Source organism: Callithrix jacchus, chromosome 13, assembly GCF_049354715.1.
Source record: "Callithrix jacchus isolate 240 chromosome 13, calJac240_pri, whole genome shotgun sequence".
Classification (NCBI taxonomy): Eukaryota; Metazoa; Chordata; class Mammalia; order Primates; family Cebidae; genus Callithrix; species Callithrix jacchus.
The window spans coordinates 88,542,899-88,564,517 of record NC_133514.1 but is presented as its reverse complement, the minus strand read 5'-3'; the positions used below and the strand labels follow the sequence as shown (position 1 = coordinate 88,564,517).

The following is a 21,619-nucleotide window of genomic DNA, read 5'->3' as shown; positions in this document are numbered from 1 at the left end:
GTGCTATGTACATTTCAGGACGTGAAGATAGCCAGTGGTGGCTATTTATAGGAGGCTATAGAAAAGCTTGGACTCATGGCTTAGGATGTTCATATGCATATGCCCAAGTCCCTTAAAATGTAGGATGGAGACAAGGGTGGGAAGAGAGGAGAGGTACAGGCCAGAGGCCTCCAGCTTTGCTACAGAAAACTGAGAATTCTGAGAATTTGAAATTCAAACATGGCTTTTCAGGTTGTTGAAAAGGTGTATTTGTCAATGAAGGAGGAAGGAGCATATTGTATTTGACGTTTGTTCTTGATTTATAACTCTTGCGTATTTAGCCACATGGTATATGTGAGCCTCCCTATGTGCCTGTGCCCTAGGCATGCAAATGTTAGGAGAGGGTCTGTGCAGAGGGCAGTGGCAGGGTGTGTCGTTGGTCTATTGTGTCAACCCGCGGAGAGCTCAGTCTTTCTCCAGCCCTCTGCCTTGAGGTTGGGTCAGTTTTTGTGGGGTGGTATTGCTCTCAACTTTAAATCCACTCCCAAACCACCTCAAGAGTCAGCAATGGCTGCTTCCATCTATAGGAAGAATCCTGAAGACCTATGGAATATTCTGGACCTGATCTACTGCCTTTAGCCTACCTCTCACCACTATCCTCTTCTCCTCCATGAACCTTCTGTGTGGTAGCACAAGCCCCTTACTTCTCCATGCTCCTCTTACATAACTTCCCTCCATTACACACACATTCATACACACACAAGCACACATGGACACAGGTGCACACACACACGCACATACGTGCAGGTAAGCAGGTTCCTTCCTGTCAATTGACTCGTGACACAAATTCTGTCTCAAATACCATTCATTTTCCTCTCCATCCCATCCAAATCCTATCCATTTAAAAAGATCCAGCTTAAGTTAAAACTTTCTAGATAAGCTTTATTCATTAGTTAATTCATTCAATGACTAGTAATTGACACTGCACTAAGCCCTAGCTTACGGCCATGAATACATATTTTTTTAATCCAGTTTGCCTTGATCTCTATTTTCTGAACATCTATATTATAAAATGTCATTTCTACTAAATTTTAACCAAATTTCAACACTGTTCTCTAAATTTTCTCAGTTGTAGATTTTGTCTCAAACTAGATGATATGTTTTTGATGGACAGGAACTCCATGCTGGGCCACTTTTATATTTTACTAATCGACCTACAGAATTTAATGGCATAAAGTTGATACACAGAAAAGGGCCACTGATTAAGTAATAGGCAGGTTGATGGGGAGATCAATTGATTTGCTGCCAAGCCGCATTCCATGTAAGGGAATTTTCAGAGTATGGGTGGTCTGGCTTCCACTCTTTCTCTGCCATTTTAAATGAATTTTTTCTAATGTATTATGTATGTATAATGCCTGAATTTATTTCAGCCTCTTTGAACATACTGATATTTTAGCCTGAAGTCTTAATAAGAATGATTTCTTCGACTTTGAGTTTTTATTTGTAACTTATAACAAATTACTCTTGTAGAAAATCTTTTGTTGAAATAAATACATTCATTTATTTATTATTTCTTATTATTTCCATATGACATTTGGTTTGCTTTTCTAACATCTCTTCTAGTGGGGCTGGAACCCCTGTTTATATCTCTCTTCTTTTAGGAAAGAAGCTTATATTGAAGCAGTATTTCCCAAAAGTATGGAGCCTGGGTCAGTACCATAAGCATCATCTAGAAACCTGCTAGAAATGCAGTTATCAGGACCCAGTCCAGACCTATCATTTGAACAAGCCTTCTAGGTGATTCCGACACATGCTAAAATCTGTGAATCACTATTAGTTGAAAGAACACTGAGCTGGCAGTATAGACCCTGAATTTTGGCTCTGGCTATGTTATTAGAGGCTGTGTGATTCACTCTACATCTTGGTTTCCTTGTGCCCATTTTTCTGTCTTGGTGTTTTGGGGGATAAATATAGATTATTCTCCTAGTTTTTTTTTAACAACTGCTGACATGGTAACAATAATAGGTTGCCTTAAAGATCAAATAATTTATTACATACCCATCCTTATGGAATTTTTTTAAACCTCTCGGGATAAAGGGATCCCAGTCTTTCATTATTTATTTCATTGTGTTGCACAATCAAGAAATCTTGATTTTCACCATATGTAAGCGTTACAGCCCACTGGGGAATGCACACACACTTGCCCATAGAATGCATATACCTGAAGTGCCCCAATAAATGGTACATATGATGACAATAACCTCAGAAGAGGGAGCAGCTTCCGAGAGCTGGAGTGGTCACACAGAGAAGGTTGCACCTCAAAGATGAGTTCTGGATTGAGACTTAAAGATAGGTTACAGAGAGACGAATAGTGAGGAGGGGCACTCCTGGTCAGCCCAGGCAGGAAAATGCCTGGGTTAAACATGGCAGACTAAAATGGGGGTGCAAAGTGGAGAAAATGAGTAGACCAATTTCCAGGAATGGGGTGTGTGTTGAGAGATTTGGTGGAAGAAAACTTGGAAAAGATGTTGGGAGCAGGTGTTGAGGGTCTTGATAGAAGGCAAAAGAATCTGAAAACTCCAAGAGAGAACACTAGCATAAGAGGTCACTGGTTATGTTTTAGATATCTTCAGGGTCAGTAGGATAATTACTTGGTGATTTGTCGGGGGCTTCTCCTCACATGCTTTTAGGAAAGTTAGTTGTGAATCCTTGAATTCTATTTTGGGAATTGCCTCGCCTGGCTCAACGGAGCCAGTCTAAATGCATTCGTGTTAATTAACTCTGAGCAGCTTTAAAGACTGACCTAACCACAAAGTTTCAGATACCCCAGAGGAAAGGAAGCAAGTTCATCATAGCAGTAGCTCTCAGCTCTGGCTGCATATTAGAATCACTGGGGAGTTTTAAAAAAATCCTTATCTGGACCCTACCCCAGAGATTTTGGGTTAATTGGTCCAGGATGGGGTCTATACACTATTTTAAAAGCTCCCCAGGTGGTTCTAATGTGCAGCCAGGGAGTGAATTACTGCCCCAGGAGGAGCAAGCAGGTATAATTGTAGGTACCAAATGTTCAACCACCCTATCAACCCATATTATGTCCTGCTCAATGAGGAAATGTTTCTGTTGTTTCAGACATCAGCTGTCTCTGATTTTTGGTGACTCTTAAAGGAATGGACCAGACTGCCATGGTCTTGGCAGGCTGGAGAATCTGGCAGACATGAGTGATCTTGGCTGGCATAATAAAAAATATGGACCCAGAGAAGAAAACATAAGGTATGGGCTCTATTGAGTGGAGCAGTGGAAAGGCCATCTTAAGACTTCTGTGTAACACTCAGCAAGGAGTCAGGAGCTACAAACTAGGACCATAGCTGTGAAGACATTGTCTGATTTCTTAGAATTTTATAATGATCACATGTTTATTTTTAATACTCCCTTCTGTAGCCTCAAAGCATCTGCCAGTAAATCCTTGAAATTGAAAAAGGCCGTGCGGCTCGTTGTCAGGAGAGGAGAACCGGAGAGCTTTACGGCATAGTATCTTGGAGGGAAGAACCCCCAGGCAGAGCCTGGATGTGGATAGCTTTCCGGAGAAAAGAGCAGGCTGCCAGGAAGAAAGCCCCCTGGGAGCAACAGTCCCTCATGGCTTCATTGTGTTTAAAAGTACAAGTAACCCAATACCCAGTACTAAGAATTTATTAAATAAATGTTTGTCAAATTGACATGTGTCCTGTCCTGGTCTTCATTATTTATGGATTGTGTGTCCTCGAGTGTGTTATTTATTCATCTACAGCACTAGCTTCCTCCTCCTTAAAGGGGAGTTACTCGGTCTTCAGGAAGGGCCCCAAAGGCACAGGAGAAACAACCAATAAACTCTGAGGAGCCTAGAGTTAGAGCCTAAAGTGACATACCTTTGATGACATGTCATTTTCCCAAAGCTTCAAGTTTTACCTTAACAACTCATATACAATGTTCTTTCATCCATTCGTCATAATTTCACTGAGTGCCTACTATGTGCATGGCACTCCTCTAAGTCCTTGGGACTCGGCACAGAGCAACAATAAAAAATACCCTAGTTTTATGTTGTTCTATTCTAGTGGAATGACACGCAATAAATTCCATGATTTATCTGTGTTTGTTCAAAATAGAAACAAGGAAATATTATTTACAGCTTCAAATTTCTAAACACTCTCCTTGTCTCATTTCATAATCTCAGTATCAAATGATACTCCAGGAGGAGGTGCATGGTCCAGGCTCCTGGCCTGCTGCCATGTATTACCAAGGCATGTGGTCCCAAATGGGAGGACGGAGAATAAGGGTGTTGTTAGGATCAAGTAAAAGGATAGAGGTTATATTGCTTAATCAACATCCTATGTAAACTGTAAGGGATGGCTACAATTTTTAAGAGTTTCATAATTCCAAGTGACTAATGTATCATGTGCCATAATACAATGAACTCAGTACCTGCAGCTATGTTTTTGCTTAAGTGCTCTTATTCTCTTCTCACTCTCAGACCCTGGTATCTGGAGACATGTAGGTGTGGATGGACTTAGAGGAGGGTGCTTTAAGATCTATCATCTGGCTAAATGCTAGCCATATAATCCAAGAGGAGCTTCATTTCAAGGTGAGATAGGTGAGGGTATAGGGAATCTGCAGCCTGGGTCTTAAAGACCACATCAGGGCTGGGTGCAGTGGCTCATGCTTGTAATCTCAGCTTTGGGAGACTGAGGTGGGGGGATCACCTGAGGTCAGGAGTTTGAGACCAGCCTGACCAATATGATGAAATCCCATCTACTAAAAGTACAAAAATTAGCCTGGCATGGTGGTGCATGACTATAATCTCAGCTACCTGGGAGGCTGAGGCAGGAGAATCACTTGAACTCAGTAAGTGGAGATTGCAGTGAGCTGAGATTGCACCATTGAACTCCGGCCTGGGCAACAAGAGCGAAAAACTCCATCTCAAAAAAATAAAAGATTTAAAAAAAAGAACATATCAGATGTCATAGAATTTTGGAACCAAAGGGTAGCCCTGAGTGATTAAGTGATAGGTTTAAAGTCACACAGAAAATTAGGGATGGAGCTCAGATGAGGACAGAGGGCTGTGTTCTTTCCTCCTTCTTTGCTGTTAAGAGATGCTGACCACATACTAGTCCACATCACTCCCTCTCCAGCTGGTGCCCCTCGATGGCACATACTTGCTATAGGATGAAACATGCTTTTCCTGATCGTCTAGAACCATTTGATACAGTTCCAATTTTTTCTTCATTTTTAATGACTCTATAATTTAGTACAGAAAACAATGATGAGAGTCAAATAACTTTGCAGTTTTAAAAGCCATGGCAGGGCTTTTAGTCAAACTCCCTTGATTAAGAGTGAAGGGGCGTAGGCTGCAAACTGAAGTCGGTAGAAGGAATGTGACCAGCCCAAGGTCACACAGCTGGTTGGTCGACAGCTGGAAAGGGTCCCGGGGACTCCTGGCTTCTTTCTCAGGGCTGTATCATCCACTGTCATGTGGGGTGGCTATTGGTACGGACTCACACTCTTGGTAGGCAGATTATTTAATGAACCAGGTAACTTTGAAATCATGGCATGAGCATTTGGTAGTAAATCAGGTCAATTGTCACTAGAGCTTACCTAATTACCCACATGTAGCCAGCTAGGGTGAACTTTTTCCTTGAAGTCCTTATTTCATAGAATATTGGTTTCCCAGATATATTGTTGTGAGATGGCTAATGCTAGCCAGTGTTGAGATATGAAGTCCGAATTAAGTACACCTTGACTTGCTGTTTATGGCGCTGGATCTCTAAATCTTGAATTTTATTTTCTAAGGAGGAAGCTCATAGTAGATTCTAAGGGAGTAAGTAAGTGTAGCACTGGTAGATTAATGAATCATTTAGAATGGAGTAAAGGGGTTAGTTCAAAGTTAAGAGATGAGTTTTATTTCAAATAGGGAGATAGTTGAGAGTATTTATAGGATGTTGGTGAGAAACCAGTAGGGAGAGGGGACTGGGTTTAGGCAGGAGGAGAGCAACAGACTTCTTCAGACTGGAGGTAAGGATGGAGAAGATAGAACTAAGTAGAAGATTGAAGCTGTGTGTTGAGAAGCAGTTGGGATAAGGACAGGAGAGCATAAGGGGTGCAACTGAAAGCCCATGTCCTCCTAACTAATGAAATCTTGGAAGCACAACTTAGGCTAGAATCAGTACCTACTGTTTAGAAAGAAATGGGAGAGGTGTGCACTTCCTCTTATTTCCATCAAGCAAATTAAAATCCTACTCAGGCTTTTGGAAATGCTCTCAGTCCATACCAGACTACAATAAATTTCTCTTCTTTTACTGCATCCAGAATTTACCACCAATTCCATAGCGTCTGAAACATAACTATCCACATCCCTGTATTACTCTTGTTTTATTCCAGATTGATATGCCACACATTTCTGTATCAGTCAGGATAGGTTAGGTTGTGCTGCAGTAACGACCCCTCAAGCCTCTGTGCATTAAGACAACCAAGGGTTAGCTCTTGTTCATACTATAATATGTAGGTGGGTGCTGGCCTCTGCTCAGTGTTGTCATTCAGGGACTTGGGCTGCTCATCAGGCAGGCTATGTGACAAAGGAACTGCCTTCTTGAATGTTGCTGGTACCTCATGCCAAGGATAAAATAATGCTTTCTGAAGTCTTGCCTTAGCAATTAATTCTGTGGCTCAGAAGCAACATGACATTTTTGCTCACAATTCATTCTTCAGAATCACTCTCATGGCTCTGCTCAACACAATGAGCAGGAAGTACAGTCTTACCATGTGCCACAAATGGGGAAGGACTGTAACATATTTAGCCAGCAGTACTCCTCCAGCTAGACAGCACATTCCCTGAAGGCAAGGAGAGAACAACTCCCTGCTTCTCTGCTGGCGATGCTATATGGGGCAGCTGTGGCTCTAATCACAAGTCAGGGACATACTGTCTGTACCCATAGAGCTCATCAGTTAGCCTAGTCCTGCAGACCATAGGTCAGGAGGCTCATTAGGCAGGCGAGGTGAGGCGGGGGCAAGGCACAAGCCTGCCTGCTGGGGATGGCAGTGGGAGTGAAGGATCCCTCAGGAAGACACAGGAGTGGGGCTGCTCATGGTGACTGAGACCCATTTTGAGGGGTCTGGTGCCACAGCACCTCTCAAGATTAGGAACTTGGCACTTTCATGAATGTTTGAGTGAGGGCATCAGGACAGCTGAACACCCATGTTGGTCTGACTGCAGTGAACTGAGTATAATAGCACTGGAAAGACCCACCTGGGATAAGCCTAGGACACCTCCCCTGACCTAGGAACTGAAGAACAGGTTGTGAGGGATGTGGCTGGCCTTCTGCACATCTTCATCATCTTCTCCTGAAAGATCCTAGGGTGGGTCTGTTATTCATGAATCACCTGCACTCGCCTGTTAAAAAGGTTTTAGCATCTTTTTCATAGGCCCTCCTCTTGAAGTACTGACCATTTTGACTTTGAAACCCAATAACCGTCCAATGAAGTGATCGGAAAAGGCAGAGGCTGAGAGAGGTGGGCAGCTTGCTTGAGGCAGGACAGCTAAAGACCAGGAGTTCTGTCTTCCTCACACTCCCCACTGTGCTCACACTCACCAGGCTAACCCCTGGACACAGGTTAGCTTTTTCAGAAATAGATTAGAAGTAGCCTCATTTTCTGAATTTAAGGGACACTCTGACTCCTCTCCAGTTTTTAAGATATCCTAGATATGGAATAAAACAGAGACTCTTCCCTTTGTTCAAGAACAACACCCTAAAATCAACAGACAGATCTGGGCTGTCCAGCCAGCTTGCTTTCTATCAGTCAGGGTCCCTTTAAGATGCAAAACTTGGAGGTAGGGAGGTCAAACGCAGGCCAGTGGAAGTTTCCACACTCTGTCTGCCTGGGCCAGCGTCTGTCTCTGTCTATCTAGGCTTGGGAAGGGTGGGTCCTCTTCCCACAGGCTTGAGATTTATGACTTTAGTCTGGGATTGGGAGCAGGGTGGCCTTCTCTACAGGAGCAAGTGGGTCTCTTCAATGGTAAACAGAGCTACAAAGAAAATTCCAAATGGGTAACCCTCAATCTATGTGAGGCTTGCTCTCTGATCCTTTTTATCCTTGTGAGTTGCACACACACACACACACACACACACACGCAATGTGCAAACGTCCTAAGCTATAGAATGAGGTAGAATGATAGTGGTTTGTGTCTATGTGTCCTCAAATCCTCAGCTGAAATAAATCACCAGATTCCCACTGACTACGTAAGGCAGCAACTTTTAGTTGTTACCTGAAAATACATTAAACCCACACAAACACACATGCACGCCCCATTCTGAAAGCTTCTCACCTTGCCTTCTGGCCCTCACCAGTACTTCTCATAAATCTGACCTTCAGAGTAAAGCAGGAAGTATTCTCTCCCTGCACCGCCCTGCAGTTATCTGTTCATGGAGATATCATCTCCCTGCTCCCAAGATTCTTCTTTTAATATACTGAAATTTTGAGAGCTATAAGTATTGAAGTACCTTGTGGAGATTAAACGGGAGTCAGAGATCAGCAACTAGCTGGCTGCAGCCTTAATTGTCAGTGGAGGGACAGTCACAAGGAAGGAATATGGGCTGAGTTAGGGAGGCTGGGGTGAGCAGTGACATGGATACTATGTGTGTGTGTATGTGCATGTTGAAGATGACAATAGGGAGAGTTTTTAAATGGTCCCGTGTTTTAGGGGATCTGAATAAAGTTTTACGCTTATGGGAGAATTCTCCCTACTTTCTTCCATTGAAGGCAGCATACCCTAATGAGAACACAGGCTCTGAAATCAGACCATCTGAATCTAAATCCTGGCCCTGTGATTTCTAGCTGTGTGACTTGGGCAAACTCCTACACTTCTTTAAGCCTCAGTTTCCTTGTCTGTAAAATGGATATAATCAGAGCATTGACATTATAGAGCTGGGACTGCTGAACATCAAGCACAGGGAGGGAAATTTGACAATTCCTTGATTTTCTATCTGAATTGACATTTGAGTTATTCCATATTTTTATTTCCTTACCTGTAACAACTCATAAACCATCCAAAGTTTGTACTTCCACAAGAGAAATGCTTTCTTTCCTTAAGGAAGCAGTGCACAAACTGCCCACTACTATGCCACTGAAACAAAACACCCATCTCCCCACCTGACACTCTAGTGCCTTATGACTAACTGGGGACAAAGCTGGAGCTGAGTGAGGTGTAAAGGTACAAGGGCAAGGCAACTTTCTTGTCTCCACAGGATGGAATTGACATTCCTTTCTGTGCCTAGAAGGGTGCTCTGCCCACGAAGAAGCAGGTCAGGGTGCACTGATTCAGCCCTGGCTGTATACAGGTAGGAACTGATGTGTGTGATGTGGTGGAGAACATCCTGCACACGCTATCAGGAGGCCTGGGGATAGCTCGGGTTCTGCCATCCACCAGACATGCAGTCTTGAGCAAGCTGCTTCGCTTTCCGGAGTCTCACTGTCCTTAGGTGTCAGGCTGATGTCCACCAGATGCCACCCCATTTCTCCTGCAGACTTTATGACAATCCCTTCATTCCCTCCCTACACACGCTCACATATGCGTGTGCACATGCACGCTCATGTAGCAGCACATGCATGCATGCTCACAGTACACCTCAGGTGTAGGCACTCACGTCCATAAACACATGCATGCACAGATGCACACACATACACCCACATGTGCTCTTCCACAGCCATCTGACTCATCTCTAGTTCAAATTCTACCTCCTGACTTCCTGAGCCTTCCCATACTACCCTCATCACTAGCTTGTCTCAACTTCAAAGCCTTGACATACAAAGTCTCACTTCCGTTACCTTGCCATGTTTGAATTACTGTACTTCTGTGTTGTTTTTGTCTGTCCAAATGCAGTTCATTCCCTGACAGCCTCAGGTTCAAAGATCTCTCCCCGAGAACGTCCATAGCACGCACAAGTAAATTTCCTGTCATGCTAATGATGCTTAAACTCCAGGGCCCTTCATTGGCACAATGCATGTACAGAGTCACACGTTTTTATGTAGCTGGCAAAAGTAAGATAGTTCAACTACAATCGCTTAAAACCATTGTTTCTCCCTGGCATGTTCCCCCCAGCACCCCCTTTCTCACTCTGGGGGGCATTGGTGCTGCCACTTTGAAAACTAGGTAAGGGGCAGTTGAGTTGGGGCCGTGTTTGGTTTAGGTTCAGTGGGAGGTGTCTGTGTAGTTTTAGTCACCTCTCTGTGTAACTCACTCATCAGTAGCTGTCACCATGTGGAAAAGGCTTCCAGGAGCACTCCCATTGCCCACTGTGCAGACATCCTCTGTGTTGTGCCATGAAGGGAATGAAGTTGTGCAGAGACCTGAGTACCTGTGTCCTGTGAAGCCCAGCACTGAAAGCATATATGTGGTGAAAGAGAGACAAGTTTTTAAAGGCCCAGAGCCAGAAGCTACTTGGTGGGAAATTCCTCCAATCATTAGGTATGTAAAATCACAAGTGGAGCATTCTCATCACTATCTCATCAAAATAAAAGTTCTCTCTTGTCAAGAATATACTCGATCATGCAAAGTAATATAATTGTATATGCACCATTCATCTTGTTTCTTTTTTGATGGGAATTACGGACTTAAATTTATCAGAATCCCCATGTTTAAATGTCTTGCTGATTTGACAGGAAATACTGACATTGACGGAGATAACATAAAACTCATTATACGCCACTACAATGAGGGCATGGATGACAATCTGGTTCACAAGTTTCATAAATTCAAAGAGGATTTTAGATTTGTTGCTGTGAAAGAAAAGTTGAAATGCCCTGAAATCTCATAGCTCAAATGTGAAAGATACTTGACAGAGGTTTTCCCAAAGTTGATAACCATCCTGAAAATTCGCATGGCATCACCAGTGATGAACTGTGAGACCGAAAGAAACCTTTCCAAACCGTGAATTTGGAAATTTGATCAACTTGTTAGAAGATAGACGGAATTATCTTTGTATTCCCTCTATAAAGTGATATTGAAAAATTATAGTCATTTAAAGAGATGATCAAAGAGTTTGCAGTTTGGTAAAAGATAGACTGAATTATCTTTGTATTCTCTCTATAAAAACGATATTGAAAAATTATAGTCATTTAAAGAGATGATCAAAGAGTTTGTAGCCAAAAAAAAAAAAAATGTAGGAAGAAAAGCATTACAGATGTGTCAGACAGTTATTTTAGATTCTGTAGTGCCTGTAGAGTTTGTCAGTTTTTTAAAATGTGTAATTTGTTGTGACTTTACTCTTTCTCAATAAAATTGCAGTTTCGAATGTAATTTTGTATTTGGGATTTTGAATTCTTTTTCTTTAAGAGGGCCTTCTGAATTATGGAAGCTTCTGGCCCCACAACCTTGGTCTGCCCTTTTGCTCCCAGCTCCTACAGAGAGCTCCCCGTCACGGCACTCTTTGACCTGTGGCTGCCAGTACAGACTTTGGCCATGAGGGTGGTGTCTGGGGCAGCATTGACAAGGCTCCCATCCTGAGCCAGTTGGGGATGCAGGTCTGGCTGACCTCATACATCTTTAGAGACCACCTGCTTCTCATTCTACAAGGGGCAAAACTTTTGTCACCCCACCTCAGAGGGCCCAAACCTTCTTACCAACAATCTTGTCAGGGCCTGGCTCGGCCCTGCCAGCCCCTCTGCGTTTCCTTTTAATAAAATTTAATGTTTTCATTTTCAAAGACCTAGAAAATCCAAACACTTTTTAAAAGCCCCGAGGAACTATAAAAATTAATAGCACAGGGATAATTTCTTTTTCAGTGGCGACTCAATTAAACCTGCCAAAGTCAGACAGTGTGATTTAAATGCACCACTTGCAGAGGGACCAGAGCAGAGCAAGCAAACATGGAATGAAACAATAATATTTACCAATTACCCTCTTGGTTGTTTCCCACCCAGCCCCTTCCCCCCAGGGAGAATTTTTTCCTTCCCTCCCTCCTCTCTGGGGACCAGAGCTCAGCATCCCTAATTGTTTTCTCCTTGAATGGTCATATTGCTATCAACAAGTGACTGAACTTCTTCTCTGCTCAGAGTAATGGAAAAATACCACCCGGGCTGGCTGCCCGGGGCAACAAGCCACATGGACATCATCCCGAATATGGGGCTAAGTTCAACTTTGAAAACAGAAGAATGGCTCCAAGTGCAGTCCAGCCAGACACTTCAGCCAGACAAGACATCTCACATTCCATGCTTAGTCCTGCCCCAGGGCACTTGCTTCTGCTGTCCTCTGCCAGGAATGCCCTCTCTCCTATTCATTGAACACTTGCTACTGAGCACCTGAAGCTCAAGTTCTTTTAGGAAAGCTTTCCTGATAAGACCCATATCCATGCAGATTTCATCCTTCATTTGTCTACCTTCAGCTCTTCTGTATCAGGTCAACTCACATGATCTTTTAGTTACTTATAAACTGGGCACTGTCCTAGAACTTTTAACATGTAGATTTGCAGCAGGCTGATTATCCCTTCTGCTAGACTGTAAGCTCCTTAAAGGCAGAAACTCTTCTGAACGCATCTGTTAGCATTATTCAGCATATTTAGTCTGGTGTTGTGCAACCAATGGAGGTTTACTAATTGCATTTGAACTGGAATGGGGAGTCTCAACATTTTCTCTACGACAGGAGAGAGAATTGTGTGCCTTAGGAAATAGGAATGAGAATTTAAATGCAGCGCTGTTTGCATAAAAAAATACCTGAGCTAAATGTCCATCAATGGGGTAATGGATAAAGAAATTATGGAATGTGATGACTTGTCATAGAGAAGTTAAATGAAAATAGAGTCAAATCATTAAGCTGTATAGATCCCCAAATAGAAATGCTGAGTGAAAAAGACAAGTTTCAGAATAATGTTAAGATACAATTTATGTAAATTCAGTGCCATATTGACTGATACTACATAGTGTTTTAGAGATCCATATGAATATATCCATCTGAGAACACATGGATGAAAAAGAAGTATATGCAATTCATAGGAGGATTGTTGCTGGGGGTGGGGGAATAGGGAATGGGACTCAAAGTTTTTAATTCCTTCTGAATATTTTTCATTTTTATTAAAACATATGAAGCAAATAAGAGAATGTTAACATTCACTATTTCTGCTGGGTGAGTACATAGGTGTTTGTGAAGTAAAGACAAGCAGGATATCCACCCAATGGGCTGCTCCTCCTCCTGGCACAAGGCAGGATACCCTTTCCCTGCCTCATCTGCAGTGAGCTGCAGCCATGCGGCCATGGCCAGGCCAGGAATGTGGATTGGTGTGACAGATGGCAGTTCTAGGGTCTGGCCTCTGGAACACTTGGTCTGGGGTCTGCAGCCCTAGCTGTAGGCAAACTGGTCACTTGTTTTGCTGTCACTCTTTTGCAGAGAGCATCCCCAGACTAAGTGGGACCATAGGGAACAGGGAGAGGGAAGCATGACCAGTGAGCAAAGTCCCAAGGCCTTCTTCTGCCTACAGGATGGATTTCTGGTTGATGCCCCGACAGGCATGTTGCCCATTCATTCACCCTCCGAGCCAGAACATCCTCCCTACAGCTGTTATGGCACATACTCAACCTTAAGACTCTTCTGCCTGGTTCAGGCCACTGTTCCTGGTGACAGTGGCCTCCCAAGCCCCATTCCTCACTCCTTACATCCTCCCTCCAGTCCTTAGAAATCTTATCTGCACTGCGTGCTGTCTTTCACCACACACTATCCTGTGCTGTTGCTTATGTCTTGGTGACAGGAACAATGCCTTATCTTTGTATCGCTCTGTCAGGAAAAGACCTAAGTTGACTTTTCCATGTTAAGCAGAAGAGAAGAGAATAGCAGTATTTAATTTGGTCTTCCTCTAGGAGCCCAGTGAGTTCACAGCATATTGGTCTCTTCAGAGGCTAGAATTTCCAGAATTGGGGCCAAAGGGAACCTTCCTGGAGAGAGGTGGGGACAAGCAGGAATGCAACCCAAGGACATGTAGGAGGTGATGACATGGGGGCCTGGACAGTGAGCTGAATTGGGGAAGAGGCTGAATTTTATTCTCATTTCAGAGAGGATCAAGGCTAACTGTAGCCAGGGTTGCTTGCATTGCTTTAAACTTTATGGCTTCTTGTGTTTCTTATTTTTGTTACCACTTTTCATTCCTCCATAGGGGCTTCAGATAAGATCCCTTAGAATGCAAGGGGATTGTTTGTTTCTGAGGCAGCTAAGCAAGTGGGGGAGATATCTGGAATCGGCTTCCTATTCGTCAGCCTATCCTAGAGGAGAAGGCTCTGTTGAGAGGGTTAGAGACCATGGCTAAGAAGAAGGGCCAAAAGGGGCTAAATCCCTGAGGTATATGGATAAGAAGGAGGTGGCAGTGGGAAAGTCCAGGATGGAGAGGAGGATCCTGGGGGCAGAAAAGGGGTCTTCGTCTGTGGTGGAGTAATGGTCAGCTGCTGACCTTTTGGCTTTGGACAAAACTATTTAGTCTCTCTAAGACTCAGGTTCCTTATTTTTAGATAAGAGATAATCCAACTTGTCTGGTCTGCTAAGGTTTTAATGAATAAAATAGGTAAAAGCATTAACAACCATTGGGTGCTATCCAAATATATGCTATTGCCCTTGCTAATGCAGTAGATGCCAGATAAATGCAGGCCAGTCAGAATGAATAGGCAGATGATAATAGAGCAATGAGCTCCCTGAGAGGGGGCATGTGTTCACAGGTGAGTCCAGAGGTCAGACATGTAGGCAGAGGCAGTATCCAGGCAAGGACATATAATAAGGACTTGGGCCACACCCAGAAAGCCTCTGCTCCATGACCTTGATGTGGTGGTCCCTTATCTCCTGAAGGCCAGACAGCTTGAGTCAAACATTCTCTTCCCTAAGGAAAAGTGTTTGGGCTGAAACCTGGTACTTGCAGCTAATGGTGGATCCTATGGCTTCTAGTACTACAGCTGGAGGCTACAGTGGAGTGCACCCCAAGGAAGACAGGGAAAACAAAGCAGTCTCTTGGATGTTAGTCATCCAGTCTAGACTGAGTTTAGTCAATAACACCAGAGCACCATAACCACATGTTTAGAAAATAAAACAATAGCAATGAAGGTGACTAGAGAAGGCTCGGGTACAAATCCATGTTGGAAATATTTTGGAGGGGAGTAGGAGGACCGTACACGTTTTATACCATGGGGCTTTGTCTACCTGAAACACCTAATTTCCCATTTTTCTGGGAGGTGAAGTCTGAACATCCTATTTGGACAGTGGAACCTCCCGCAAATTGCTGGATGGTCTTTCTGGTGATCTCTCCTACTTCGGCTGTCCTGCACAAGCCTCCTCCCTGCTGAGTGAGCAGAGCACACCGACCCATTTTAATGTGCCATCTGGTTCCTTCCTTCCTAGCCAACTCTACTGTATCATCAGAGCCCAGCTCAGATCTCACCTTCTTCTACAGGATTAAGGGGTTCAACTTCAATGACGCCTCTCGGTCATGACCACTGTTCTAACCTTCCCGAATGCTCAGGGCCTCTTTCCTTCATCTGACTTTTCAGCATTCTCCACCTAACACAGTGGCTGCTTACATATCTCATCTTTTCTTTCATACTATGAGCACCCTGAGAGAACTCATTGTGGTTAGCCCATAACCCCTCTAATCTACCTAGCACAATGCTGGGCACCTAAGAAACTCAAAGGATTCTATCTCTTGGAAAGATAGAACACTTAGTGACCAAGTAATCCTTTGTCCTTTGGTATCTATGGTCAAATTTACACCTGTGGGGAATTCAAACTTTTCATTCTTTCTAAGGTGCAAGCACTAGCAGGTGACTAACGCCTGGCTCTGGCTCCCACTGCCATAGTTTCCAACCAACCCAGTGAGGCTAAAACTCACAGTTATTTCCTACAGAACACGCAACATCTGTGGCGATACTGTTTTTGTGGTTTCTTCTCTGCTCTACACTCAGTTTCTAACCACTTTCCTTCCACTCCTGGGACACAAACTCGTAGCCCAGAGTGAGATATCATGAGACCCTCCTTGCCAGTGCCATTCCTCTCTCATTTCCGTCTTCTTTGCACAGTGTCTACTGCTCCAATGCATACTGTTTAGCTGGGGTGAGTGGGATGAGCCAGACTCACAGATTAATACTGTATGAGGCAGGGTCATACTGGAGACATAAGTGATGCTGTCCAGAGAGACTGAGCTTGCTTCAAGCGGGTGTCTCAGGGGTGTACAAAGGAGATGGCATTTGAACTGAGCCTTGAGGACAGGTGGGATTTGGAAGGGTAAAGGAAAGAGAAAGGTACCAAACCAAGAGCCAAGGGTGTCAAAAAAGTGACTAGACCAAGTGGCTGGAAAGGAGGGAATGCAAGAGGTGGGGAAGAAAGGTGGATGAAGGGCCAGGGATAAATATATCTGAAGTGGTTTCTGAGTGTCTGTGATTGCCCAGCCTCAGTGTGTCACTTATGAAAATGCCCCCATCTTCAGGCATGGGGTGAATTCACCAGCAGTTAAAGAGAGGATGTCCTCATGGGTCTACAGTGATCCCAGTCTAGGAAGGGTCTCTCCTAACTGCCATCCACACTGATGCCAGTCTAGGGAGGGTCTCTCCTAAGTGCAGGTTAGGAGAGACCCTCCCTAGACTGGCATCAGTGTAGATGGTGTCTAGGTAGAATTAATTAAATGGGCAAGAAACTATGGCTAGGCTCCTTGCAAGGACAATGAGAAAGCATGTGCTAGGCAGAACAGGCAAAATAAGGGAGGAAGACCACCTTAGGAGGGGATGCCTAACTCACAAACTTCAGCCCAATATATGGGGCTTCTGACATTGTTTTAGGAAGGGAAAAACTTCTCATGTCCATCATCCAACTTCTGAGAAGCTGAGAACAGGGACCCTGAAAGAAGCAGCACCTGGGGACATTTTTGGGAGGTGAGAGGAGAATGTGAGTCAGACCCAGCTGCTCAAGGCTATTTCCAAATGCCTTTTACTTGGGAAGTTCAAGAGCACATAGTCACAGAACCTGAGCCTACAGTGTGTGACAGGATGCCAGGAAAATAAGTGCAATGTAGACACATTAATGGAGCTCGGCAGCCTGGCTTGGGCAAGTTAGGCAAACAGTTAGAGAAGGGAAAACAGCTAGCATGGCATGAGAAGATGGGTTGAGAATGATGGAGGTTACAGAGCTGTGGCAATCAAATGTCTGATGAACTGTCACTGGGGGAGGATCCACACTGTGGGCAGTGCTTCCAGGACAGCACAGCTAAGAATGCAGAGGATATTGGCTTCCAAATACCCGAGACTGTACAAGAAGCAAAGGTGCTGGCTGCACTAGCATTACCTACTCTTTCTTGAATACTTACCCTAAGCAGGGACGGATGCTTTAGTTCATTGCAGCATAAACCTGATTGGACGCAGGTTTGCAGATCTGTGACTTTGGGTATATTTGGAACATGTGGGAATGCTTTCTTTTGGTGAGTGCCTTCTAAAGATTGCTCATATGTGTAAAGTTTTCGGCAATAACAGTGTAGGAGTGGTGTGTCTCAGGAGTGGGAAAGTCACAACCATGCTCTCCTATGGGTGCTCAATATTGGAATCAACTGCCTACATCATTTTTGGCAGGCACACTCAACGCGTTCTCAGATTTAGCTATATACAGATTGCATAGAATGTCACAGGTAGGTAAATATAAACTGTATTGCATAAATATAGAGTTTTATAGCAGGAAAATCACAATATATATTGTCTCATTTAATCTTCACATGAATCCCATGATTTAACTACTGTTATCTTCATTTTACAGAAAGAGAAGTCAAGACATAGAGATTAAATAAATCGCTCATGCTTAATTTGCTGGTTAGTGTCTGAGGTAGGACCAGAACCCAGGTCTGCTTGATTGCCTTAGTTTCTATGCTCTCCTGGAAGTATCTAAACAAGGCATACAGGATGACTTGTCAGGGATGCTGATGAGTGAATTTTTGCCTTAGGGAAAGGGGTTGGTAAAATTTCTTCCATGTCTTTAGTTCTGTGGTGTGGCCTCTGTGGTTTGAGGCCATGCTATTGACCTGCAGAGGCAAACACTAAAACATACGCTAAGGTGGGTGCTGTGGTCTGGATGAAGGATTTCCCCCAAATTCATAACTTGAAATCCCAACTCTCAAGGTGTTGATACTAGGCGGTGATGCGGTAATGAAGGAAAGTGCTCGTGAATGCAATAACTGTCCTTACAAGAGGGGCTTCAGAAGTGTCTTTTTCCCTTTCACCACATGAGAATGTAATGAGGAGAAAATGGGAGCCTGCAACCCAGAAGAGGGCCTTCACTAGAACCTGACCATGCTGGCACTAGTTTTTGGCCTTCCAGCTTTCAGAACTATGAGAAATAAAGGTCTGTTGTTTATAAGCCATCCAGTCCAGGGTAATTTGTTATAGCAGCCCAAATGAACTAAGACAATGAGCTGGACCCTGCATACTCCAATGCAATGCCAAGGATGCAGAACTGGGCCCAAATGAACTAAGACAATGAGCTGGACCCTGCATACTCCAATGAAATGCCAAGGATGCAGAACTGGGCAGGCAGTCTGGCACAAGGGCAAGGTGTGTGAAGTCTGTTTACACTCCCAGAATCTCTGTTTTCATTGTAATTTGTCCTTGCTGTTTCTTTAATATTACCCAGCCCTTGGCAACCCAAGTAGCTGATCTATTTCCAAGAGGAAACATTAAGCAGCCAAAGAGAGAAACTCAAGCGGCAGGCCTCAAATCCATCCACTCAAAGTTTCTAAGCCTTTTTTGACTCATAATAAAAAAAATTCCCCTCCTTGTCTTGGAGAGCCAGAGATGCCCTGGTTTCTGGTGGGATGGGAAGTGCCCATTTTGAATTCTAAGATTGGTTTATGTACGAATCCTCATCAGCCATGAAGAATCTATTGAACTTTTTTCTGTAGATTGTATTAAGGAAGTCACAGGCAGACTCTGGTTTTCAAAGACAGCTGCTCTCCGACTTACTTTTTTGACTTACGGTATTTTCAATTTTCAGCGGGTTTATCCAGATGTACCCATCTTAAGTCAAAGACTGTACTGAATATGTATCACTTTTACACTGTCACAAAGTTGAAAAATCATAAGTCAAGCCATTGTAAGTTGGAGACCGTGTGTATAAAACTGTATTATACCATTGAATGTTCTTATTAAAACCATGAATGCTCTCTTCTCCCCTCCCCATGGAATTGTGATATACTCCTTATGAGGATGTGATACCTTGTGCCTCTCCCTCACAATTGAGAATCACTGGTCTATTGGAGCCCTTATAGCTGAGAAACAAGAGATATGAATTAATTTATTCACAGCCAAAAAATAACTCATTTAGCTCATTCAATTTGGTTCTAGTCAACAAGTATTTATTGAGCAACTTACGTGCCTGGTATCCTAAAGGAAACAGGTACATTTGCAGTTTCAAATCCATCTCAAGGGAAGAAATTCTCTGACCAAAGGACTGAATGGTAGAATTTTGGTACTGGTGGGGAATAGTGTTACTAAAATCTCACATTACAGACAAATGTCTGTACAACTAATATAAAACGAGAACACATGGACACAGGAAGGGGAGCATCACACACTGGGGTCTGTGGGGGCTAACTAGGGGAGGGACAGTGGAGGGTGGGGAGTTGGGGAGGGATAACAAGGGGAGAAATGCCAGCTATAGGTGATGGGGATTGCCATGTATGTACCTATGCAAAAATCTTGCATGTTCTTCACATGTACCCCAAAACCTAAAACACAATATATATATATTTTATAAAAAAGATACATATATATGAGATATATATCTTATATTTATCTTTTACATAAAAGATACATATATAAGATTATATATATATGTCTTATATATAATCTTATATATGTATCTTTTATATTATATATATATGGACCAGCTCTGCCTGGATACCCAGGTTTGAAGATGGCAAGAAATGAAGGGGTTGGGAGATCTCTCCCTAAAGTAGCAGCATACCTGCTGCCCCTCTCTTGTCAACACCCTTCTCCTTGGAATTGGTCTTATGCCCTGCCTGCTGTTTCCTTTGTTGTCTTTTATTCCCACCATGCTGGGCAGAAGGGCACCCCCCTCCTTTCCCCCCCTCATCCTTCCCAGCACAAGGTTCCATTCTTTATTAATGCTGTTTTAAAGCCAGCACGGAGCTGTTTTCCAGATGTGGCCATGCGCAGACAGTAATTGTGCTCTGTGATCCCTTCCAGCTGCTCCCGTTGCTTGCCAACAAACTCCCTCCACCCCCACCCTACAGCCCCAGGAGTCCATGTTTTGGGGCTGCAAATTAGGGCAAACGTTGTAAAATGATCATGTGCTACCCATGGCCTTCCCCACAAGAATTATGGACTTTATAACTGAGCTAATTGGCATTAGGTCTTGCCTGAAAGGTCAACAGAGTGGCAGAGAAACAGAATCTTTGTAAATTGATCGGTTGGTTTCCCCCTTCTTCCCCCCAACTCCCTTTCCAGTTTTGAAATATGGACTACCTGCCCCGTGGAATTGCTGACTCTTGTAAATTACTGCTTTGACTGTATGGGACTGTGACACATTGTCTCATATCACGTGGAAGCCCAGTGGGGATGTTGAAGGGATGCATAATTATACCCTGCAAATTCTTCTACCATACCGCAAGCTTCAGCCTTCACGCACCTCTGTGAAGGGGGGCATTGTAATGCTCTTGACCTTCAAATCAAGCATGATTTATCCAAGAGTTGCATACAGCTTTTGGCTTTTTAATTTATTTATTTTTGCTCCAAATACATGAGTTCATTTTGAATGATCTTGCAGCACAGCATACACCATTGCCTTTCTGTTGTTTCTCAGAGGGAACCCTTGCATGGCATTTTATCATTCCACAAATTCTTATTGAGCGTATTATTGGCAGGGCCCATGACTGACTTTGGGAGGGAAAGAAAGCTGTGTCCTGGCATCAGAAATGTTGTATCCTAGCTATAGATTGTGTGAGTCCCTTTCTGCTTAGGGCCAGTTGAAGCCTTATGGTTTTGAAATGTCTGTCCTTCCCCCATCTGGCACTCACTGTTTGGGGTTAAGCACTGAAAGTCCTTCCTAAAACATATATACTATTTGGGAGGAATCTCATTAAACTTGTGGTTCTTGCCTCCCTCCCCTTTTTTTCTTAATAAGGGGCCCTTGAGAATCTAATGAAAGTTGACCTCATACAGCACACACTCACCACACTCACAGCCATTTTGCCTACAATTTCCGGCTGCTCTTGGCTCTTCAAATCTCAGCTATAGATCAATTCTAAGTTAGGAATCCCCTGCTTAGCTGTCATCCTCACCCATCAACACTACGGCCCACTTAAGTTGATTAAGTCCCTTCTAGCAGAAAGATTGGAGGAAACAGGGCTTAGGCTGGTCAAGGGAATGGGGAAAGTGAGGAAAATGAAGTTTCAGTGGCTTACTTTTGGGCCACAAGGCCATAGGGGGCCTGAAAATCATCTATTTGTACGTACATTTCTTTCTCAAATGTATGGAAGCCCTGTTGGGCTATGAACAATTGTGGATTTGTTGACAAATGTGGACATCAAGTGTTTGCCCAATCCACAAATGCCAAAATGGTAACTGTTATTAGGCTGGGAAGAATTTATAAGGTTATTAT

The 21,619-nt window shown here is 43.5% G+C and overlaps 1 protein-coding gene across 1 annotated transcript in view; it reads right to left on the bottom strand.

Annotated features, from left to right (window-relative positions):
- SLC14A2 (solute carrier family 14 member 2) overlaps nt 1–21,619 on the bottom strand; it is a 466,908-nt gene that overhangs the window by 116,920 nt on the left and 328,369 nt on the right. The gene's annotated exons all lie outside the window — the stretch shown is intronic.